The sequence below is a fragment of the Paroedura picta genome, chromosome 9 (assembly GCF_049243985.1).
Source record: "Paroedura picta isolate Pp20150507F chromosome 9, Ppicta_v3.0, whole genome shotgun sequence".
In the NCBI taxonomy this organism is placed as follows: Eukaryota; Metazoa; Chordata; class Lepidosauria; order Squamata; family Gekkonidae; genus Paroedura; species Paroedura picta.
Genome location: NC_135377.1, coordinates 47595921 through 47621649, shown reverse-complemented (window position 1 = coordinate 47621649; position 25729 = coordinate 47595921). Strand labels below are relative to the sequence as shown.

Sequence of the window (25729 nt, the reverse complement as noted above, 5' to 3'; positions counted from 1 at the left end):
ATTTGTTTCAGTGGGTAAAATGTTGGGCTTGAAAATGGGTGGTGTCAATTTAAGTCTCTGTCATAAAGCTTTCAGTCTAATCCTCTTGAGAATTATCAGGCACTTGCTGCCTATAAAAATGTGAAGCAATCATTAATGGTAAATGAAAGAAAAGTTATACAGGAAGGAATCCTATGAGTGCTTACTGGCAAATGGATCCCACTGAACTCATTGAGAATTACTTCTGACTCCAAAGGCATAGGATGAGGCTGTTAATGTGTCATTGTTTGATCTGGCAGCTCCGAGATGTGTTACACAGCTGTTTACTACCAGTCAACTTGGAGGCTACATGCAAATCATAGCTGCTAAGGAGTGTGCAGCTGCATCATTAACGAATGTATAGATGTCAAACAAAACTGGTGCAACCCTATGTTGTGGGCATGATATAGACTGATTTGTTGGCTTCTCTGAGTTTACTGCGGTTCTATCAACCTTATGAACCCTAAGCCAATTCAACTCTCATTGCTTTGTCCTAAGGACCTGGAAAAAAAATCAGAGACCGCATAGTCATCATTAAGCTAGGATGCTGTGGCTGATGCTTGGGTTAGTTTGTATTGAGGGACATCTTCTAGTCAGTATTTGAAAAGTGATTGCCACTTTTGCATATGAAAGACGCACACTGTTGTGCATTAACCAACATGATTGTTGAAAGAAATGGAAGGAAACCTTCAGAAAATCTATGTTCTGAAGGATCTACCGGGCTCTGCTCAGTAAATATCTGATGACAGAAGCAGGCAGAGCCATATCTTGTTAATTTTGTGCCCAGAATAATATAAAGAATATAAATTGCACCCTCTACAATGAAAATATAGTTATTTCGCTAAAGAGGCAAATGCATAAATAACAATATTAATAACACAACGTTTATTTAGGCATGATATACTTTTTTTGTGCCCTTCAATTTTGTGTGCCTGAGGCAAATGCCTTGCCCTTGTTAACAGCTCTGAAAGCAGGGACTGTGCTAGACTGCAAGTGTGCAGGCATTAGGGCCATAGCCTTGGGGGGGGGGGGCGACAAAGGCAATGGCCCTGCCCCATCAAACAGCTTTGAAAGAGGTCACCTCATATGTTGTACCAAGGGCAGAATGATCTGCCTGGCACTGCTGAAGGCAATGGCAGCAGCCAAACAACAGACAGGTGAGCCAAAGGGCTTGTCCAAACAATTGAGCCAGCCACTTGCATGCCTCAGGACCAGCCTGCCCTGGGTGGTGCATGCCAGACAGCAAGCTCTCCCAGATGGAAACACCCGCTCACTGCTCTTCGCCTCCAGCAGCCACTACATAAAGATGTCACAGCCAGTGACAAAGTAGTTTACTGCAAACTCCTGCCATTTTCTTAGCTCATCCTGGGAATGGCATTCTGTCCGGCTGAAGTTCAAATGCACAATTCCAGCAAGGACTGAGGGCCCTTCCCTCCTGTCTTTGGGGAAGGAGTTCTGCACACAGCCTAGCCGGGTTGTGGAATGCAGCCTGATTATTGGTGACAGTGGTTGATTTCAGCTCATTTTCTATTTATATCCTAATTGGCTGGTAATTTTTTTTAAAAACGAAGAGTTGTCCGTCTTAGAGAGAAGCAATCCTGTGCAGTCATACTATAATGCAGGTAAAGAGAGGCTGGGTTGCCAAAGATGCATACTTGAAGTTCTACTTGGAAGCAAATCCCATTTTATTCAGTGGAGCTTAATCTCAGGAAATGGTTCTTAGATTACAGCCTCAGTAAGACTGACCTAGCCCCAAGGTTAAGCACACCACCTCTCTGTTGATTTTAATCGGCAGGTGACTCCTTCCCTGCATGCAAATAGATCCTTATCCTGCTTCTGTGTAACAGCAACTTGAGGTTTAGACATTTATGGGCAATACAGTTTTAAGTTTCTTCCTTTGCCATCTGAAGCATCACCTGCTGATTTCTTCAGATCAAGGTGCTGTTAAAGGCAGAAGAGAAAACTGGACTCTCTTTTTCCCAATCTTTTGGCAACCCTGCTTTGGAACTGTAGGTTAAAAATTGGAAAGCTAAAGAGTCTTTTAGAAAGTTCAAGAAAAGACATTTTGGTTTCCATAAAAATGCTTCCCCGGTGCTTGGGGAGCATTTTCCGAGAGGGGGGGGAGGAAAAAAGCTCCCCAAGCACCGGGGAAGGCGATCCGCGGCTCGCAGAGCCGCGGATCGCCTTCCCCGGTGCTTGGGGAGCTTTTTTCCTCCCCCCCTCTCGGAAAAAGCTCCCCAAGCACCGGGGAAGGCGATCCACGGCTCTGCGAGCCGCGGATCGCCTTCCCCGTTGCTTGGGGAGCTTTTTTCCTCCCCCCCCTCTCGGAAAAAGCTCCCCAAGCACTGGGGAAGGCGATCCACGGCTCTGCGAGCCGCGGATCGCCTTCCCCGGTGCTTGGGGAGCTTTTTTCCTCCTCCCCCCTCCGATCTGAGGAAAACCTCACCAGGCCCCGGGGAAGGCGATCGGGCAGCCTGACGCGTCGGAGGTGCTAGGAACAACTGCGAGCCGCGCTTCGCGCGGCTCGCAGTTGCATGGGGCTGGGAATCGGAGGGACCAATCGGCAGGCGCAAAGCGCCTGCCGATTGGTCCCTCCGATTGTCTGTGCAGAGGAAGGGTCCAATCTGGACCCTTCCTCATCCCGGACACATCCCGCCTCAGAACGTCTTAGAGCTTTATTTAGTCCGTGGCACCTGTGGCGCCACGGGCGGTGTTAAGACTAGGGATAAGAATAGACTGGCAGTTAAGACTCACATTAGGACAGCTGGTGATGACAACTGATTTTTGTGCACAATCCCAGACTGATATTGGGGATGGTGATGAAAGTGGGGAAGGCCCACTGAGGACAGGGATCCCAACCATTGGGGGATATGGTGGATATAATGGTGGGAGGTGGCCAGGCAAGAGGAGGTTTATGAGACATGGATATTTTGATCTACTGTGTAGATAATATACTGAACAGAAAAAATGTATACCATGGAATAGCTTTTAAAAATTATATTTATACCCTTTTAAAAATATAATTATATCCTTTAAAAAAATCAGTGTCATCTATAGAATGGTGTTATTCTGCTTTCAATTGCACAGTCAGTGTCTAAACATTTACATATTTTATTTGTAACTGTGAAAGATTGTTGGATGGTAAAAATACTGGGAGATACAGTTCCTGTCTCAAAGTGATTGGTGTAAGATAGTTCTCCCATCAGCTTTATAAAGGGTTCAGCTTTGTTTTTACGTTTCTTCCAGAAATATAATTTATGTTGTCTCTTGTTTAACAATCTTTCTTAATAATACATTATATTTGACATCCTGAAGCCAAATTTATAATGCTGCATGCCCAAGGAAAAGGCTGGCAGATAAAGGTCTTAGATGCCAAATAATTTCTCTTATTACTTGTTCTTTACAGCTACTAGTGTGATATCTGGCCTTGCTAGCTTTGATCGTTATGGTAAAACTTTTCTGAACACTCTGGCTTTGGAAGGTTAATTTTGTTATTTCTATTTTGTTTTGTTTTTTGTCTTTGTGTTTATTTGAGGGGGGATATCTTTCTCCTAAAGAGCCTCTTGTGGCACAGAGTGGTAAGGCAGCTGACACGCTGTCTGAAGCTCTGACCATGAGGCTGGGAGTTCGATCCCAGCAGCCGGCTCAAGGTTGACTCAGCCTTCCATCCTTCCGAGGTCGGTAAAATGAGTACCCAGCTTACTGGGGCGGGGGTAAAACGGTAATGACTGGGAAAGGCACTGGCAAACCACCCCGTATTGAGTCTGCCATGAAAACACTGGAGGGCATCACCCCAAGGGTCAGACATGACTCGGTGCTTGCACAGGGGGTACCTTTACCTTTATCTTTCTGCTAATGGCTTTTGATAGTTCTAGGTCTCCATTTGCTAGCTACTGTTTTTGGCAGAGGTTATTTTAAACTGTTTTTTATTACTTGTGATTAAAAAAATTATTATGTAAACTGCCTTAGAAGCTTGGAATTGAAAGTGTGTGAGATCAGGCTGCGTATGTCAAAAGTCTTTTTGTGGCCTTTGGCTCACAGGTACGGGGCAGTCTAGTCAAAAGTCTTTTTGTGGCCTTTGGCTCACAGGTACGGGGCAGTCTAGTCAAAAGTCTTTTGACTAGACTGCCCCGTACCTGTGAGCCAAAAGTCACATATATATTATTTAAATCCTGCCAAGAAGAATTGATCCTATTGAAGGACTTCATTAGCAAACAAAAAACAACCACTGATGAAAACTTACTTGAAAACGGTTATAATCTAGAGGCCCTTTTGGTTGTATAAAAAGAAGAGATTAGACACGTTTGTTGCATTCATTGTGAAATTATTTATTGTAGCCTAGGATAGGTTCTTTTTTCTGTTGTTGAACAAAGTCTTGACAGGCCCCACAAAACCTCCCTTTGAGTCAATAATGGAATAAATGTTGAAATATTTAAGGATGAAAACTGTATTCCTAGTGGCAGTGATGTCAGCGAGATGAAATTTGGAATTGTTAGCATTATCAGTAAAGAAAAAATTATGCAAATCCCATAAACAAAAAGTGGTCCTGAGAACAGACCCATCATTTCACCCAAAGGTAGCATCACCATTTCACCTGAACCAAGCAATTATTCTGCCTTCATTTTGCCTGAAACCAATATATTCAAAGGAGGTTATATGGTAGAATAGTGGTTCTCAACCACCACTGCCCCGAGACCCCTATATCAGGGGCAGGGCAGTGGTGTGCATGTTCACATCTGTGTGCAGCGTGCGTGTGCAGACACAGTGGTGCGCGTGCGCACATGCGGCAGCGCGCATGTGCTGACGCCACCATCGCTCTTGCTGTAGGGGGTGTGGAGCGGCAGTGGAGGCAGCCAGAGCAGCGGTGGCATGGCGCTGGCCTCCTCTGCACTGCCTCAAAGCTTACCGAGGCAGCACTGAGGAGGCCAGCGTCACAGGATAGATGGCAGCACCATGGCGCTGGCTATGCTGCCGCGACCCCCTGGGAAAGGCCAAACGACCCCTTAGGGGGGTCGCAACCCCTGGGTTGAGAACCGCTGTGTTAGGCGATCACTAAAAGCATACCTGATCAGAACGGAAAACATAAGGGACTCAATGTTCATATCAGTCTCACCACCCAACAATGGGATGAAAATGTACAACAATGCAATAAGCGGCTACTGTAGAATCCTACAAAGCACAGAAATTGGAACCACCTCCAAGAATTACAGCACACTCAGTAAGAAGTGCTACCACAAATGGGGCTCTAAAAAGCAGGGCCTCCATAGAATCTGCAGAGCCGCCACATGGTCCTCTATATCCTTTAAGCATTACAAGTTACACACTAAGCTCAGTTGAGTTTGTATGAGAACCAGGACCAGGTAAGCACTGGTCAAACTGAAGCTGGGTGACCACAACCTTGTGGTCAAAGGATAACGTTTGGAAGTTCGTGCCTTCCTTGAAGAGCAGTGGAAATCACCTTGAGTGATGTCTTCTTTACACCTTAGGGGAGAAGGACTTTCCATAGTATGTATCCAATAGTTGCTCTCTTTTTAAAAGGGGAGGAAAACCTGCCTCTGTCAGCTGTATATCACACTATAGTTATAGTGACAGAACCCAATTCTATTCCAGACCATTATTTCTGCTGGTATCCCTGGTGCACTGGAGTGATGGGAAAGTAACAAATCCTGGAGTGGTATCTGGTGAAGTGACAGCATGAAAGGGGATTCATTTTAGGAACTGTCATAGTATTTTTATGCTCATTGCAAAAGTTGCAAAAAGTTTTTAGTCCATAGACATGTAAAAAAATCCAAATACTGAGAGCCCTTGAGAAAAATAAGATGGGGACTGGAGTGGTAGAAATATGAATGGGAACTGTGGATTTTGAGTATTGTATACATAAAAACAGAAGTGACTTGAGCACAGGGAATTATGAAAAGCAAACATCTGAGATAAGAGTCTAGGTTTAGGAAAGTTGGGACCCTAGGAAATGTCAAGCAAATTGGATTACTTGATAAGGATCATTGGAGGAAACAGGATGCTGAGGAGGGAATTGAAATAAAGATAAGATGGAGGTGCTGGACCTCTGCCCAAATTTGGTTGAGCTGTTCATTTCTCTCAGAATGTATTGAGTGAGGAATGACTCATAGGCTTTGCAGCAGAAAGGAGCTGTTGATTGGAAACTTGAATGAGCCTTGGGCATTCATCACATTTGTTCCATCTCACCATTCACTATGGTGGTATGGGATATGGAGAAATAAAGACTGAGTTTAAAGTAAAGTGTATGCTATTTAAAAATCTGTTTTTTTTTCTTTTTTCACTGTGCAAATGCCATTTGGGACATTTAATTATATTTGCAGACATTGTGAATGGATGGGGTGTGGCTCAGTGACGGAGCACATGGCTGTAGTTGTAGAAAGTCATTGACTTGGTCTTAGGCATCGCCAATAATACTTGGCAAGACTGAACACTGTCTTGATTCAAATAGCATAGATACATTTCCTTGTAATGCTATCTTTGTGGTTTTGTTGCATAAACTGGATTTAGTGGCTCTACTTGAGCTGGGAGGACTATGAAAGTATGACCCTGTTAATTCTTATGGCCTTTGATTCTGTTAACCACCCTTCCTGGGATAAGTGAGGTGCTGAACCTGCATTGCCTGAAATCTGGGTTTCAGACGGTAGCACTATTTCGTCTCTCTGTATTCAGCATTTTCAGCAACACCAGGCACCATAGCAGTAATCTCTTCACCACCAGTATCAGTCTGTGTCCTTCCAGAGAAGGAAAAGTGCTTCATGACCCTGGCTGAGAGGTCACTAGTCCTTCCTGGTGGAGAAGAATTGTTTTCTCTCCACTTCTGCTCAGTGTGGGAGCATATCTGCTCCTGGCCACAGTCTGAAACAGTGGTTTTTTAAGAGCTCAAAACATGGAGCACATTTGAAAAATTTACATTCTAACAAACTTAAGTATTCATTCCTTATCTGGAATGTATTCCCAGTACATCACAGCCTTGATTCAAGACATGCAGAAATATATATTCACTGCTTCCAACAGGAAGAAGCTAACAGTACAGAAATTATAATAGTAATGACCCTACTTTTTTTTGTGCTTACATACACACTGAGGTGCGTTCACCAAGAAAAGCAGACATTAAAAGATTTGTAGAATCTCATTATATTTTTCCCCAATCAGTGTGGGTATCCTGTGACTAATTTGTCAGAATATTCTATGTATTTCACAGCTGATCATGGATAAGAAATGATGTCTTAAAATGACTGAATGTGTTTGCAGTATTTGTGGCAGGAACAAGGATGGTGACCTTTAGGTGCTGGAATTGCCAGCATGGGTGGTGGTGGGGTTTGCTTCAAAGAAATGTAACACAGAGAGACAACATTATACAGCTCTTAATCAAGGGAGTCAGTCTGAAAGTGGATTTAATTCTAGGATTTGGAGAGATCAACTGTAATTAGAAAACAACTGAAAATTGAAAGTAGCAGATTTAATTTCTAATTAATTGTTTCCTACTTGCATAGTTTAATATTATCTTGAAATAACAGTATTTCAACATAAATATGGTAATTTTAAAATGCAGGACTGCAATCCTCTATATCGGTCTTTCCCAACCACCGGGCCGTGGAGGCCTCGGTACCAGGCCACGGCGGGAGGAAGGGAAATATGGGCGCCGGTGCACTAGCAGGCGCACCTCCCTCCCCTCCGCAGCGCGCACTCGCTGTTTGCAGAGCACACACAAAAGGAGATTCATGAGTTCCACCTTTACCTGTCATGTCAAGAAATGGAAGTATATGCATGAGTCAGTGCAATGTGTGAAGCTGTCTTAAGTCTACAATGAATAGTGTGCTCTTTACAACAGTATAATATTAGAAATTTTTTAAAAAACAGTATCTCAAAATAGAAACTCTGACTGTGTACTATGAAGTAGACCATGTCCCTCTCATGGATTTAGGATGCTACTAGAAATAATCTTATAAGTTTAATGCAGGAATAATTTCAGAAGGGAACTCAAACTGCATGTTGTTGTTGTTGTTATGTGCGAAGTCATGTCCGACCCATCGCGACCCCATGGACAATGATCCTCCAGGCCTTCCTGTCCTCTACCATTCCCTGGAGTCCTTTTAAGTTTGCACCTACTGCTTCAGTGACTCCATCCATCCACCTCATTCTCTGTCGTCCCCTTCTTCTTTTGCCCTCGATCGCTCCCAGCATTAGGCTCTTCTCCAGGGAGTCCTTCCTTCTCATGAGGTGGCCAAAGTATTTGAGTTTCATCTTCAGGATCTGGCCTTCTAAAGAGCAGTCAGGGCTGATCTCCTCTAGGACTGACCGGTTTGTTCGCCTTGCAGTCCAAGGGACTCGCAAGAGTCTTCTCCAGCACCAGAGTTCAAAAGCCTCAATTCTTTGACGCTCGGCCTTCCTTATGGTCCAACTTTCGCAGCCATACATTGCAACTGGGAATACCATAGCTTTGACTAAACGCACTTTTGTTGGTAGGGTGATGTCTCTGCTTTTTAGGATGCTGTCTAGATTTGCCATAGCTTTCCTCCCTAGGAGCAAGCGTCTTTTAATTTCTTTGCTGCAGTCCCCATCTGCAGTGATCTTGGAGCCGAGGAAAATAAAATCTGTTACTATCTCCATTTCTTCCCCATCTATTTGCCAGGAATTGAGAGGGCCGGCTGCCATGATCTTTGTTTTCTTGATGTTGAGTTTCAAGCCAACTTTTGCACTCTCCTCCTTCACCCGCATCAACAGGCTCTTTAGTTCCTCTTCACTTTCTGCCATTAGAGTGGTATCATCTGCATATCTGAGGTTGTTGATATTTCTCCCTGCAATCTTGATCCCAATTTGTGACTCCTCTAATCCCGCCTTTCTCATGATGTGCTCCGCATACAAGTTAAATAGGCAAGGCGACAGTATACAGCCTTGCCGAACTCCTTTCTCAATTTTGAACCAATCCGTGATTCCATGTTCAGTTCTCACTGTTGCTTCTTGACCTGCATATAAATTTCTCAAGAGACAAATAAGATGCTCTGGTATTCCCATCTCTTTAAGAACTTGCCACAATTTGTTGTGCTCCACACAATCAAAGGCTTTAGCATAGTCAATGAAGCAGAAGTAGATGTTCTTCTGGAACTCCCTAGCTTTTTCCATGATCCAGCGTATGTTGGCAATTTGATCTCTAGTTCCTCTACCTCTTGGAAATCCTGCCTGTACTTCTGGAAGTTCTCGGTCCACATATTGCTGGAGCCTAGCTTGTAGGATTTTGAGCATAACTTTGCTAGCATGAGAAATGAGTGCAATGGTGCGGTAGTTTGAACATTCTTTGGCATTGCCCTTCTTTGGGATTGGAATGTAAACTGACCTTTTCCAATCCTGTGGCCATTGCTGAGTTTTCCAAATTTGCTGGCATATTGAGTGTAGCACTTTTACTGCATCGTCCTTTAATATTTTGAATAGTTCAACTGGAATGCTGTCACCACCACTAGCTTTATTGTTGTTCAGACTTCCTAAGGCCCATTTGACTTCACATTCCCGGATGTCTGGCTCCAGGTCAGTAACTACCCAAACTGCATATGTACCAGCTAAATGTAATCAGACTCCTCACACCCCTGCAGTAAGCTAGTTAAAGCAACATACTGTTGAGAATAAGCATTTTAAATAATGGGCAACCAACTTATTATATAGGTTGTATTTGTATATGTACTGATAGTATTTAGGCAAGCAGGCATGAAATAAATTTTTCTTTTCTACTTATTGAATGATTTCCTAGATGACTACTCCAAATGAATTTTGGAATAGTCATGAAGCTCTTTGCTACCATATTTGGGTTTTTTTGTACCTTTACGCATAATATAGGTGTTTATTTCTGAAATTCATTTTATTATTTATTATTGTACGTAATAACCCACCACTCCCATACCTGATGGTTTGTGACAGTTAACAAACAAAAGCTCACAGTAAAACCCTGTTAAAATCCCCATTAAACACCCTCCAAGTGGCAGAAGCCAACCTTCCCACCTCTCAGATTGAACAACGTCCACCTTCTCTCAGGGAGGGTAACCACATGGGGGAGTGCCGATCTGTTCTGCTCTGGGGGGGGCAGATTTAATTGCCCTGGCCTCATCCATAGACTCGACAGAAGATATCCTTTTTGCAGGCTCTGCAGAACTGGGGAAGTTCCATCGGGGCCTGCAGCTGTCCTGGCTCATTCCACCTGGTCAGGGCCAAGACCAAAAGGACAGCCAATTTAGCTGCCTCAACACAAACTGGATATGGACCCTCCAAAGTGTTCCTGGGAGGACACAGAGGCTGCATTTTGCACCAGCTGCAATTTCCGGATCATGGCCAAGGGTAGGCTTGCACAGTGTGAATTATAGAAGTCAAGCCTGGAGGTGACAGTTGCATACATCACTGTGGCCAAGTGGTCTGAAGACAGGTAGGGCACTAGTAGCCTTGTTTGGCACAGGTGGAAAAACACTGTATGGGCTACTCCCATGACCCTGGGCCTCCACTGACTGTTCCTAAGAGATACTACATTTTCTTCTCACCACCCCAAGCATATCTTTGGGAACCACCTGAAAAACAACAGACTTCAAGTGTAACTGATGTGAGGCTTTCTGAAATGGGAGAGACATGTTTACTCTAACAACCATCCTAATATCTGGTAGTGAAGATTCCTGGTATATATGTACCTCTGTTTGGCTTTATATTTTATTTATTTATTATATTTATTATATTTATATACCGCCCTCCCCGAGGGCTCAGGGCGGTTTACAGAAAACAGGGAGGATACAATTAACACATGGTAACAGGTAACAATAACAGCAGAATATTATAACAATAATAATTTAACATGATAATAACAATGATACATAAAATAGAAATTGTAAGAGCCTCAGCTCAACTCTTACTGAACCCTGTGGGCAACCGATTAATGTTGGTCGTAGAGGGGGGGAGCTTGAGGGCCAACTGGAAGCGGTGGTTTGGTCGACCTCAACCAAATGCCTGGTGGAGGAGCATGGTGTATGCATGGTGGCATATTTTTGTAAAATTTATCACAGTCAGAGCTACTAGTCCCTCCATTAAGTACATTACTTTTGTTTCTTTTTGTGTTATCCATTTATCCATTTTCTTTTTAATACAGTTTGCTAAAAGGTGGTAGATAGGCTCCATGTAAAATCTGGTAGACCAGGAGACATTTTAGCATTGAACTTTGGTGTGTGACTATAAATATTTTACTAAAATGACCTTGCACAAACACATATGAATATGTTCATTATTTATTTATTTATTTATTTATTTATTTATTTATTTATCATACTTCTATACCGCCCTCCCCGGAGGCTCAGGGCGGTTTACATTATAACAGAAAACAATACATAAAACATTCTGTAGAACATGTATAACTGATAACTAATAATTGTAACCAAATAACAACACAGTATAACAGTAAACAATATAGTAATACAAACAGGTCCAGGGCTTATTGATGGGATTCTGAGGGGGGGGGAGCAGGGGCCCTTGGTCGCTGATTGATTACGTCTGGCCAAATGCCTTGTGGAGGAGCTCCTTTTTGCAGGCCCTGCTAACTAAGAGAATTATAACTAAGAGAATTACAATATTGGTAAAATTGCTATTTACTTTGCTCATGTCTGTCATTTTTGAATTTGATATGAAATTCCAAAGATGTTTATTTGAAATTTCTTTTTTACAGACAAACCAGTACAGAAAGCCCAAGGCCATGTTGCTGAGGATTTGAAAAGTCTGTTTATTATCTTCACGGATACAAGCAAGTAGACAATAGTGATTCAACCATCTGTTCAAACTTCTTGAGGAAAAAGCCTGCAGTGGAAACATCATGAAAAGTAATGTAACTTTAGCAGATGGCCAGAGTTTTTTAAACCTGCACTTAACATCCAATTCCCTCCATCCCAGTCTGTGAAAATTTTGCATAAATTGTTAGCATTTACATTTGAAAGAATGTATAGGTAGAATAATTAATGCCAGAATGATAATCCCGGAGAGATTTTCCTAATCTTGCATGTTTATACGCCTTGCAACAATAGTACTATCCTTAATTCCGTTATTCTTAAAAGAAGGCAAACAGAAAAATATTTTGATCAGTATCATACAATGGCTGTAAAAGTCATTTTCCAGTAACTAAATGAATTTTTGGATTTTGGATCATGTACATTTTACTGGAGTGTAGCATTTTTGCTTTCTTTAAAACAAAATTACACAAGTATTATTTGGGAAGAAAAGGTATTGCTTTACTGTGATATATAGTTTTCCTAAGAGGTGTCATAAGAGACTAAAGCATTCTTGAACTCCTACTGTTGATTATATATTCCTATAAACTTGCAATATATAAACGTACTGATGTTCAGCTGTGGTGTACATTATGATGTTTAGGTTGTTTTTATTTGGAGGTCTGTGCCTCAGACATAATGCCCTGATATTCACTTGGCAGATTGATTGGATCGTTAATAAAATTACTATTTTTTCCTGTGGAATTTCTCAAAAAAATAGCCTGGGTGTCTATACATCATGAAGTCAGTTTAATTGGGTCTTATCCTGAACATATTGGTCAGCAGATAAATTTAATGGACAACTGCTGCAACTCAGTTCTTCCATAATATCTATGACATACATAATAGCACTGCTTTAACTGTGCAGAAAAGTTATAAAACTCCATATTTTAGGGAATCATAGAAAGGCTAGAAGTGATTAGACATCCAGTCTCCTTTGCTTAGGTAGGAAAACATCCAAGCATCACGAATTGCTTAGCCAGATTACATTGTGGCACGCATATAGAGCAGTGGGGACCAAACAACACCATTCTTGGCAGAAGGACAGACTTTTAGGGTGAGGATTGCAAAATAACATCTGGGATGGGCAGTGTCATATGCTGTGGTGAAAGTATTACCCAATTAGATTGAGTTGGGAAATTTAGCTAGTGAGAGGCGTAACAAAGGGATCGCCACCAGTGTATACCAGGATTATTCCCTTAGAATCTGTTAATGAACCAGACTGAAATAATGAAAGTAATTTTAATTGAGAACAATGATTTAAGTAAATCACCAAACTAAATTAAGTTAAACACACACAGGTCAGAAACAGAGTTGGGAGGGTGTGAAAGAGAAATACAAGGGGGAAATTATAGCTATCAACTCAATGTGAAGAAGTCCACAGAAAAAAAGACTAACACCTCTGGAAAAAGATGATCCTCTACAGGCATGTAGGGATGTGTGTATTGGATTAAAGAACATACACACACAGATGGGATCTGACATGTGCCTTAAATAGACAAGTTTATACCTTGAGACTGTTGGGCGCTGTAGCCCCTTAAGCAACGTATTTGAAATGATTGTGTATATGAGAAATAACCTGGATTATGTGTGTATGATAAATAAACTGAAGACAAAGCCATGGGCAAACTCCTGATGTTTTCCAAAGTGGGCACAGTACCTGTGAGTACCATGGATGTATCTTTAATGAATTTCCCAGGAAAGGAGACAAAGCCATGATTGCATTAACTGTGTGAGACTAAAAGTGTAAGTGGACCCCTAGATTAAGGGACAAGATGCTGACTAGATGTGGCAGGCATATTAGTGATTTCCCTAATTCTGCTAGGTGAAGGGAAGGAAACAGCTTTTAGCATTGATAACATTAGCAACACCATTAGGAACTTTGTTGTGCTGCAGATATGCATTGCTATTTTGAATGGGGATAAAGAGTATAAAAGAGAGCACAGGCAGCCTCAAAGAACCAGCAGTGGCTGGCAAGGCTCAGAGCTGAGTCCTGTTCTCTGTGTTATCACCTCCTGTCCTCCCGTACTGCTCACACCCTCAGGAGAGCACAGGCAGCCTTGGAAGATGAGCAGTAGCAGCAAACAGGGCTTGGCTGTGGGCTTTGCCAGCTGCTGCCACCGCTTGTCCTCTGATGCCACCCCTACCTTCAGAAGAGTGTGGGCTGCCTGAAAGAGCAAGTGGTAGTGGCTGGAGAGCCCCAGAGCCCAGCCCCGTTCACCACAGTGCCACTGCCTGTCCTCCAAGCCTGCCCCCACCTTTAGGAGAGTGCACAAGGGTGGAGAAGGCAGCAGCAGAGGGCAGTGCAGCGGACGGAATCCAGCACCTTGGACTCACCAGCCGTCGCTCTGGCCATTATGTGGGATGTTCCTACATAATGGTCGAGAATCCGGTTGCTCTGTTATTTATTTCAAGTTGCTGTCTTTTTACTGATATTCTAGATAGAAGTCTTTGTAGATATGTGAGCAGAAGAAATTTTCAAGTGACATTTTTATTGTATAAATTCATCTTTCCGACTATATTGTAAGTTATGTGTGTCAACTACAGTAGGCAGGCAGCCCTCTGTTGGCGCTTACACCATTTAGGTAGGCTGTTCTGTTATTAATCAGAAGCTAGGTCTTTTGTATTACAGCTCGGTCTCTGTGGACTGGGCTCCCTGAAGAGTTGAGGGAGTGGAGGTGGGTTCCTTCTTCTTAGAAATCATCACAAGGCACCACAAGTCCTGCATGTTTCCCAGGGATTTTGAGGTGGTTTTAAATAGCAGGGTTTTTAAGGGGACAGGAGAGGAATTATTTGGAGTTTGCTATAATATTTTGTCTTTAACTGAAAATATTTTTTGTTATTGTATGCCTTCTTGAACCATGAGGAAAAGTGGGATATATGTGTTTTAATAAATAATTTTTGAAGCCTTCACATTGTATAAATATTACCTTTGATTTTTAATAACTTAAGCAGCTCTGGTACTCTCGCAATATTTCCAAAGCAAGTTATTGAAACTGATGTGTGGTAAACTTGCATGATAATTGTGATAATGCTTTGGGGGAAGATGTTTTTAAGGAGAACAAAGGATACAATAATTGTCACAGTTTATATTATAACTTGAAATCCTTTTTGGTAGCCATGTTGGAAGTGAAAATATTGTGTGTAGCTGATGCTTTTGTGTTTCAGAAGTGGTTTTTTAGTACAGTTGGTTGGTAGGTCATTGTTGTCATATTATGGCCTTGAACACTGCATATCTTGAAGCTTCTGAAAGGTAGAACTTATTATATACAGCCTCATGTGATATATCTGTCGCTGGACTGTACCACTTCAGACTACAGGCTTAGAGTCCAGTGGTTGAACAAACTATTACGTAAACCTAAAGGTAAAACCTAATTGCGCATTCAAAACCAGTGTTCCAGCAAAATCTTGTCAAAACAAGGGGTCCCACATCTTCATGGTATTGGCTTCTCTACTGCTGCAGTGTATCCTTCCCCAACCACCACAAGATGGCTGATGCCAAGTGTGGTGGTCTAGAAATCGTATAAATAAGTAAATACATACATACATACATACTCACTGTTCATTGTCAATTACACTTGTTCTCCTATTCTGTCCCAGAGATATTGACTATTTCAGTTATGTGCTCTGCAAAATCTCTAGCATGAAGACTCTGAGGTGCCAGTACTTCCAGTTTCTTCAACTGGGGCATTGGTGACAAAGGCTAAAATAGTTTCTGTCCTACCGATTTAAAGAGCTGGGCCCCTTCCAGAGCTGGAGATTGGTTTTTGACAGACAAATATGGAACAATGCTTGAGCAATCTGTTTATTGTATGTCTGGAGACCTTCTTGCCCATCTTGGAAACGATCTGAAAAGAAAAACAACTTTCCTAAATGAAACTATTCTCCTGAAGAATAACATCTGCACATTTCATAAATGCTTTGTTGTAATACTTTGTTTCATTTCCAACATTAAAGGAAAAGAAATATCTGTCCTCAAAGTTGTGTGTTTTATCTCACTATGGCCACAAGAATAAAAAGGGGAAATTTATGTTTCTGTTGATAATCTTTCATTTCAAAAGATATTGCCTCATAATTGATTATTATCTTTCCCCCAAAAAAAGAAAAGATGGAGAGAGAGAATAGTTATAGGTGTTGCTAGATTCATTGCACCACAGTGTGGGACACTCTTTTCTAAAAGGAGAGATTTACCTTAGGGCTTTTAAAAATATGCATGCGACATGTCAAGCACAGCTATGAACGTCTGAACAGCACTTTTCTCAAGAAACTAAGGCTCTCTTTTGGGACTGAAGATGGCGCCATAAAAAAGCTGGACTTCTGTTCAGCTCTTAAGCCATGCCGAGGGTCAGGAGCTTCTGCACCTGGCTGACCTGAGCAGATACGCAAATCTGCTCACCGGTCGCCCCAGGAACCGGGAACGGCATCCTGAGGGTCCTACAGATCCGTGGGGAGGAAGGAGGACCGAACTCCCCAGATTAATAGCGGCGTGTGCTCAAGGTCACGATGGCGTCTTTGTCGCAAACAATTTTACAAGCTTGAAACGACCAGCTGACCTTACATTCTTCCCAGACCATCATTTACCAGATCGACAGGAGCAGAAGCTGACAGAAGCTGGAATCTGCAACAGTAAGAATTGAAAGCTTTCTGCCTTTTCTCTCTCTTCTCCCACAAGCTCTTCCCTCCCCCCCCCTCAACCAATTCACAAGCGAATTCCTTCTTTTGCCAAGTGAGAGACTCCCAGCTAATTATACCCATTAACCAAACAAAGAGAGTGCTTTGAAGATTTGTGGGTGAAAGTTCAGTGGGGGAATTTGACTTGATACGGAGATCGACAAACTGATAATTAGGGATTGCTCGTGCTCCCGCGAGACCTCACGAGACTTTCTGTTTATAGTTTGTGTCTGCCTAGAACTATGGAAGAATTAACTAAGGCACAGCTTTTCCATTTGTTATGCAAAGGAAACTCAAAGATACTGAAAGCAGTCAATAAGCTGGAAAAGGAAATTCGTGGGACTAAGGGGGAGCTTTTGGATGGAGCCCATGGTCCGGAGAGACCAGCTGATGACGTAGCTCAGCTAACAACAAATCAAGTGAAACTTCAATGTCTGGAAGTTAATCAACTGGAGGGAGAGAGTGCCAGAGATGTAAAAACCCAAAGTACCTTTGAAGAACCTGGGAAAACAGATTCAAGGAAGGAAAGTACCGAAAACCTGGAAGTCTATTCAGAGCAGGAAATGATTTGGATCAGCAAAATAAAAAGAGTCTATTCAAAAGTGACAGCAACTAGGAAGCTATCAGGAGATATTCCTGTGCGACCAGAGGAAGAGATCCAGATTGACAAAGGATTCAGAGCCTCCTCAAAGGCGACTACAAGCAAGAATCAAGTAAGAGATTTCTTTGGCCCTGACAGAAGGACAATCAGAAACACTCTACTATGGAAAAATACACAATTTCATTTTCTGCGACCACCTGAAAGACGAGTTGAACAATGGAGTATTCTCCTGGCTTCCTGTGGGAAAGACAACAGCAGTAACTTTTAGGACAGGTCCAATATATGAAGGGAACTGACTTTATATCATCTAAGACAATAATAGAATATATCCTTATAATAGATTATACCCTCCTATGTATCAACAACTACTTTGTTAAGAAAAATGGTAATAACTCCTAGATCAGGATTAATATGCGATGGGAATTGAATATGTATGTCAATATGTATGCTAAAAGAGGATGACAAACCATATTTTATAGGCATTAACAAGACGGCAGTAGTAATTCTTGGGTCAGGGCCAATTTATGAAGGAGACTGACCTAATATCATTTAAGATAATAACAGAATGTATTCTTATAACAGATCATATGCTCATATGTATTAACAATCACTTGGCTAAGAAAAAATGGTAAAAACTTCTAGATTAGGAATAATATGTGATGGGAACTGAATATCTATGTTAAAAGAGATGGCAAACCATATCAGCTGGTCGCTTTTTCTTCACAATTTCTCTGTAAATGCTTTATATAATAATAAACAATAAAATTATTTAAAAAAAAAAGAAAAAAAGAAACTAAGGCTCACAAAATGAATGTTTCCACTGTTTCTTGCTGCATTGCCTATAGCATTGTCTTAGAACAAGCAATGCGGTAGAAAGTGGTAGCCATAAATAACATTCAAAAGAAAAAGTACAGAAAATCTTGGCTTTTAATTTCTGACCATCTTCACCATATTTATTTCATATTAAAGCAGAGTTTGCGCTGCATGCTGCATTGTATGTATGTATGGCAGCAACAACATCCATTATTCTGGATCAGAGAGTAGAAGGGAAACCCAGAGTAAGTCTGTAGTGCCATGTTTCAACTGCAGTGTTAATAGCTATAGGGAACGTTTTCTGTGCATTTTACCTATTAACTGCTTTTGTACCCATCTCTTCCCCAGTTAGCTAAGTGTGTTACACCTACAGTTTAGCTCTCCTAGATCACATGCCTTGTGAAACTTCTCAGCTTGGTGGGGAAGGGGAAAGCAGAAAAATGGCTGTACTCATCCCCCCCCCCCCCACACACACAAACCCCTTTCTCCATATTCTGCATCCCTCTGCATTTACAAAAAAAGGTGCTTCTGAAGGTCAAGATACTGTCAGGAAGAGTGTGGGCTGTACAGCAGAGGGTTGCATATTGATTTAGAAATCCAAGATAACCACACAGACTCCTTCCTTGGATAAGCAGTTGCTTGCCTTGCTGCAGAATATTCAAGTGTTCAAGTTATAACATCTTTAAAAAAAAGTTTGACTTTGCAAACCATCAAGTGAAGATAACCTAGTTAAAATACCATCTTGGGAATTTTGTGTCTGTTATAATATTTATATTTCATATCAGAATTGCTATTTAAACATTTAATGAGCTAAGACATACTATGATGTCAATCATGGTATTGTAATTATGTCATTACTACTTCAAAGTGCAGGCTGTAATGAAAGTGTTAAACACTAGAATTCATATCTGGAGCCCTGCACGTATTTATACAAAACACAGCTTCATTTCCATAGCTATCCGTTTTGATGTCAAAGCCTTTCCTGTTATAGTTGAAGCAGAGGATAGGGTTTGGAAAGTCCAGTTCTACATCTGTTATGACACTGTGAGTCAGCACAGGCATCATTAATTAAAGGTTCCAGACAGTCTTTTAAATACCATACCTGAATAAGATGATCTTTAAAGTGTGCATTTAGATTTATGGCAAGTCTAGAGATAGAAGAAATACTAATTTAACCCTATTACTAATTTAACCCTATTAGTGTTATCTTTTATCCAGCTGTTATAGTTTAAATTACTTTTCATCCATTAGGTTATACTTTGTCTCATGAAAGATGTACAGAATTCAGAGAATTTACTTATGATTCTACTTTATCAAGATGTGTTACAAATAAGGCTGCTATTTATAATTACACCCCATGTAAGGGAAAACTCATCCTTATAATCTGGCTCATTCCACTTGGCATGTATAGCTTTTGAATCTATCTCTGTATTGGGTTAGAATGTACATAAGTATAACCCCAGATAGACCAGGGATCCAATAAATCTTTTTTTCTTTTTGGTGAATTTCCTTGGGTAGCCATTTTTATCTCTTTGCCTGCAGGAAGAAAAGGTTTCATGGAAGAAAATTCCACTTCTCTCTGAGCATTTCCTTTTGGAAACATCTTTTTTGTCTATAAGGCAGAGAGCAAGAGCATACCCCATCCTTTGTTCCGCATCTTTTATGTATGACAAAACACTTGCCCTTTTACTCCAGCTGAGTTTAGCCCAGAACAGTAATTTCCCAACTTTGAGAGCCATCTTTGAAGATTGATTGTGCAGCATTATGTAATCAACGTGAGTAGCTTTTACTTTTCCCACTGCTGCTGTACGTAGCCTGCTGTTTTTCCCCTTACCAGTCTCTTTCCCCCTTCGCTAGATTTTCTCAGTTGAAGCTGCAGTCTTAATATATACCTTATTTTTATAACATGATTAGTGAGCAGACTATAGTAGAAACATTTGTTTTATCTTCATGCATTACATCCATTGAGTTACCTGAAATGAAAAAGTAGGCATTCCTGAGTAATATATTTGCAAGCATACTCGAAAACTAAACAACCGTACTCATTTTTACATTTTGCTAGCTTTCTCGTCAATGCAAATTGTATAATTATTTTTGATTTTTTGTCACAAGCATTAAACTGAAAAGTGTAGAAATGCCAGATTAGCCTGATAATGGAGAATGGAGAATGATAGTTGTCTAGGCAATGCATTTTCAAAAGTTCTTCTATACAATACATATATTTATAGAATAATATAACCACAGTCAAAGCTACGACATATCAATAACCTATAAGTAAGAATAGTTTCATCTGGGAGAGAATCTAAAGCAAGTGGCATTATTTATGTAGTTGAGTCTGAATTTAGAAGGGATTTTGGTACCTCATGTAGGTAAACATTTGACTTAACCACATCATTGTTTTAGGGCTGGTCCATTTCAAAACAGTTGAATGTTCTTTTGACAGCTAACCACTGGGAATATTTCTAGTATGTTTCTGAGCATATATCATTCCTATATATTACAACTATACATGTTTCTTTACTTGTGCTCAAGAGAGTCATAAAAGGATAAAAGCCTCACAGCCTAACATAGCCAATCAAGATAATTACTGTCAGTTTCAATTCGTTTCCCATTTGCCTCTGCTAGGGTTGGGATTTTGTGCAGTTAGTGAGAAAGATAATTAACAAATGTCATTTCAAATAATTGAATAGAGTTCATGGATATAACTGGAATGCCACTTTGTTTTTAGTTAAGAATAAGAATAGTAGTTTTTAAAATGGGCTCTCATCCAATTGCATTCATCCACTGAAGATGCAATTGTTTCTAATAGGATTCCCCCCCCCCCTTTGTGGCTTGCTGAGAGTCTATGATGGTTCTTTTGTATTCCTAGTGGTCAGAAAAAGACCACAATAAAACAAAATTATAGGGAAGTGCATGTTTACATTCTTGGCTATTTTTTGAAATTATAGGGGCAATCAAATTATTTCATATATGGCTTTTCATACTCAATAGCAAGGCCACCTATATTTTGGTTTTAGACACATGTATTCTAAATAATTGCATTCGACTGGCAAAATGGAAATAAAATAAATAGAATCTAGTTGAGCTGAAAGTGGGAATAACATCTTGCTGTCCTTAATCATCCATCCTTTTGGTTAAGGCCTATGCTGTAAGAGAGCCAACTTGGTATGTGGTTAAGAGTAGCCTCTAATCTGGAGAACCAGGTTTGATTCCCCACTCCTTCAAGCTGGGTGACCTTGAGTCAGTCACAGTTCTCTCAGAGTTCTCTCAGCCTCACCTACCACACAGAGCGTCTGTTATGGGGAGAAAAAGGGAAAGTATTTGTAAGCCACTTAGAGACTCCTTCGGGTAGAAAATGTTGGATACAAAAAAAAGCTCTTAGTTTAAGGGCACTATTACAGATTCTGAAGTTTCTGTGAAAAGATACTTGACTAAAGCAGCCTCCAGTTGATCTTTTGCTTCCTACAAGTGCTTTGCTTCCTACAAGTGCTTAAAATACAGTTATGAAAATTCTGCATTTGTATAGGATGCTCTCCCTTAATGATGCCCTTGTCATTTGAATGAAAGGGATGGAGGAAAAGAAAGTGTATAACAAAGGGCTAACAAGTTCAGTTACAGTAAGACTTCAGAGAGAAAGACGTTTGCAAATGCCTGTGCAGATCCTTATCCATATCTGATCCAATAATGTGTACTTACTCTGATGCATTCTTAGAGAGGAGTAGGGAGGGATTTGTAACTTATAGATGATTTTGTTTCAGAATTAAAAAAAAAATACTCCTCTGTAAATCCCGTCATATTTATCTTGGTAATGCCAAGACATCTTGCATTTTCTATGGGAGGAAAAGAAGATCGTTATCCTTGGTTGATAGCATGTGAATGTGACCAGTTATAAATAAAACAGGACATAATCAAATGCAGGAATTCTATTTCATTTAGCCGTCCCTTTGCATAGCGTATTAAGAGGAAAAGAGAAAAAATAAAGCATAAAACTACCCAAATCTTGTATTGTAAATAAATCTAGACTATTTAGGGATGAGTAGGATGATTGTCCTAATTTTCTTTATTTTATCTACAATTATTTGATTTCTCGTTACATTGTCTTTTGTTATTTTTAAGACCAAAAAGATTTTTTCAAGGTGTAAGCTTTCTTGTGCATGTACACTTCCTCAGACAATGGAACGGGGATCAAATGAGAACCGTTTATGCAATGGAGGTTTCATGCCAGGCTGCAGGCTAGAGTTTTAGTTGTCGCAGGTTGCCCCACATCTTCCTGCACCCACACAGAGGAGCATTCGGCCCAGTGCGCCTCATCCATTCCAGATTTGTGCTCCTGCATGGGAGCTGGGGCAGTGAAGTTCCCAGTGCATAAACGGTCAAGTACAGATATAAGGAGAAATTAAATTACTAGCAATTAGTAAACAGCATCACAACATCCTAAATATACAGTATGATAATTCCTTGCTAGAAAAGTAAATCGGTCCTTTGGGTTCAATTATCATTCACAAAAACATTGGGGGAATAAAACTTTTAAGGTTAGTGATTAATAGCAAACGCTTTCCCAGTTGTGAAAAGAAGTAATTAAAAGAGACTTGTTGCTAGCCTCTGTTGTCTGAGGAAGTGTGCATGCACACAAAAGCTCACACCTTGAATGAATCTTTGTTGGTCTTAAAGGTGCCATTGGACTCAAATTTTGTTGTGCTACTTCAGACCAACACACCTATCCACTTAAATCGGTCTTTTGTTATGTTTCACAAATAGCATTCATGTTATTTTTAATCAGAATAGAGCAAAGCGGCAAAGTCAGGAAATCTTTTGAGAGATCATTCTTCTTGAAAACCCAGTTTGAAACTGAAAATAAATATTTAAAGAAAGTGATGAAAATACTAAAGTATATTTCATTTCAACTTGAAGTTGTGGCTATGAAGATTATTAATACGGTCACATTGGCTGCATTTTTATCCCAAATAATACAGCACTGTGATATTTTCTGTAATAATTAGAATTTGGAAGTTGCTTAAAATACCACTAAGCCAATACATGTCAATATTCTATTACCTATATAAACATTCTATTACCTACATAAACACCCTCAATAATAACAGATTTTTATTATTGTTTAAGCTGTTCATATAGTTAATGGCTTTTTCGCACATTGGGCATTATCGCATGAAGCCTGATGTAATGCAAAGTGCAAGAAATACACACGACTCACCAGCACTCCACACCTCTTGAGCTGTCTCAAATGTTTCTGGGCACTTTTTGCCCATCTTGCACTCCTCACTTGCTGCCGGAAACATGAGAAGAGAGAGCAAAGCGCTTTAGTTGTCTTGTGCTTTGGCCTGCCTACCACTGTCACCAACCAATCCCCTCCCGGCATGGCTGATTGTCATATGAACTTCCGGTGAGTGCTGAATTTTCTTTTTTTTAAATAGACTTATTCGTTTACATGTCTATCCCCATATTCATAGAGGAACAGACAATCACAGCTGAGGCATGTGTCCGCCCATTTATTGATCCACATGGTTCTCCATTTTATAAAAAGAAAGGAGGCAGGTGAAAGGGCGGGACATTGGAGGTGGATGTAGCACTTCTTCGCCTCCATACATTTCTTGTGCTGGTGGCCTGCTGGTTGTCTGTTGGGGGATAGTGCTTTTTAGGTTGGTGAATCCACTATAAAATAGTGGATGTAGTGAGCAGTTGGCTGGCCACACTCGAGAGATTGGTGATGTCATGTGGAGTGGCCGGAATATAGCATCTTCAGAAGATGGTAAAGGTAAAGGTATCCCCTGTACAAGCACCGAGTCATGTCTGACCCTTGGGGTGACGCCCTCTAGCGTTTTCATGGCAGACTCAATACGGGGTGGTTTGCCAGTGCCTTCCCCAGTCATGACCGTTTACCCCCCAGCAAGCTGGGTACTCATTTTACCAACCTCGGAAGGATGGAAGGCTGAGTCGACCTTGAGCCAGCTGCTGGGATTGAACTCCCAGCCTCATGGGCAAAGCTTTCAGACGGCTGCCTTACCACTCTGCGCCACAAGAGGCTCTAGAAGATGGTAAGCATGACACTAAATTTATGGTGTATAGAAAAGCCCCAAAGTATTCCCAGATACTGGTGGTCTGTCTGGTGTAGTGGAAAAGAGTATGAGTCTAGTAGCACCTTAAAGAGTAACAAAATTTGTATGAGGCTATGAGCTTGTCATTTGTCTGCTAATGTCATCTGGAATCTGAAGTCACTCCATTTTCCAATCAGTAGGACAGATAGACTCACATTCTAGCTGGATCTGAAGAAATGAGCAGTGACTCTCAAAAGCTCATACCCTGCCAAAAATGTTCATCTTTAAGATGCTGCTGGAATCTTGCTCTTTTAACCAGATATTGCCATGCAGGTTTGTACAGTGGAGATTCAGAAGCAACTTCTGAATGTTAGAAAAAACCTAATTTGTGTAAAAAAAATCACAGTTGTGTATTTTGATTTTACACAAGGTGGTATGCAAACAAAATGCCTTCTCAGTGAAATAACATGATACATTTTGGCAACTGTGTTTAACAAAATCATCCACTGTACTATTTTAATAATAATTTGGCTACCATTTTCAATCTTGGTTGTAGGTAACCATACAACTTAGTGAGGACAGAAGTAGCAATATAGCTGAAGGGTTTATGATAATTCCATAAGCAGAGAAGTGTCTCTGCAAAGGAGAGATAAACAGGAAGTAATCCTCATAATTCCCTACTGATAGCCTATCCATCTATGGTATAAATTAGAAAGCCTGGAGATTAGAGAAGCTACGCTGGGTGTAGCTCACAGCATTAATCACAGTATTAGGTCAGCAGTATTCTGAAATACTGTGTCTCTGCAGGTGGTATTTCACTACAGGTTAAAATGGAGCAAAACAATTTCAAACTACTCTGATACGTCTCCTTGTTCATTTATTCCAAGGATTGAATGAAACCTGTTATGCCTCTCCCCCTCTCCCCCCCCACCCGCAGTGTTCTTGACACATTATCCCACAATCTAGGAATTTCTTGCTTTGGCATGAAAAAAATCACATTAATTAAAAAAAAACCTATACCAATAAAATAGTTATACAATCCAAAACATACTTTAATTCTGTATCACGACTATGCATGTGCTGCTTTTGATGACTTCCATTTCATGAAGTGTGAAAATAGAGCAATTCAGCATATTTACTTGTACTGCAGGGAGAGGTGGTCATGTGAAAAGACAAGAAGATTAGGTGACTCAGCCATGTCAAGGTCAGGATGAAAGAAAGAATAAGCTTTAAAGGATTATTTTTATCTTCTGAAATTACCCTTTTCATGCTGAGCACTTCCAACATAATTGGAGCTCATTATGTGCATTAAAATTGAAAACGTGGTATCAGCAGTCAAGCAATCATGGTAGTAGCAGTACTGCAGCAACAGAGAAAGCAGACCATATACAGGGCAGTAGACATTTCAAATGGTCTATGCCTATTTTGTGGAATTATTCAAAAGATTTTAATATGAAACCCAAACTGACTGGTATGTCCGGCATGTGATTGGAGGTTGTTTCCAGAATTGTGTAATTACTTCTGTTTAGATTTTAGTCATTTATTTCTCATTGCATGGTGCTTCTTGAGACTGTAAGGAAAAAAAGGTGGCACTCCATTACTGATCCGAAAGCATTTGTTTCTAGTCCTCACTGATACTCAAGAATAGGAATTTGGGAGATGAGATGTATAGGTCTTTTTTTCACCTTTCGTATAAGAATTTAGTTGAGCATTAGAAGGAAAAAACTCTGTCCATTATTTGCAATACCACAGTGTAACGATATCATCAAAAAGCT

The 25729-nt window shown here is 40.6% G+C and overlaps 1 protein-coding gene across 10 annotated transcripts in view; it reads left to right on the top strand.

The window, feature by feature from the left end:
* The window catches only part of DLGAP1 (DLG associated protein 1), a 338129-nt gene that overhangs the window by 61240 nt on the left and 251160 nt on the right, over positions 1–25729 (top strand). For all 10 annotated transcript variants that reach the window (XM_077352686.1, XM_077352684.1, XM_077352681.1 and 7 more), the window contains one exon: positions 11723–11873. The gene's annotated coding sequence lies outside the window, so the exon portion shown is untranslated. The remainder of the gene's footprint in view (positions 1–11722; positions 11874–25729) is intronic.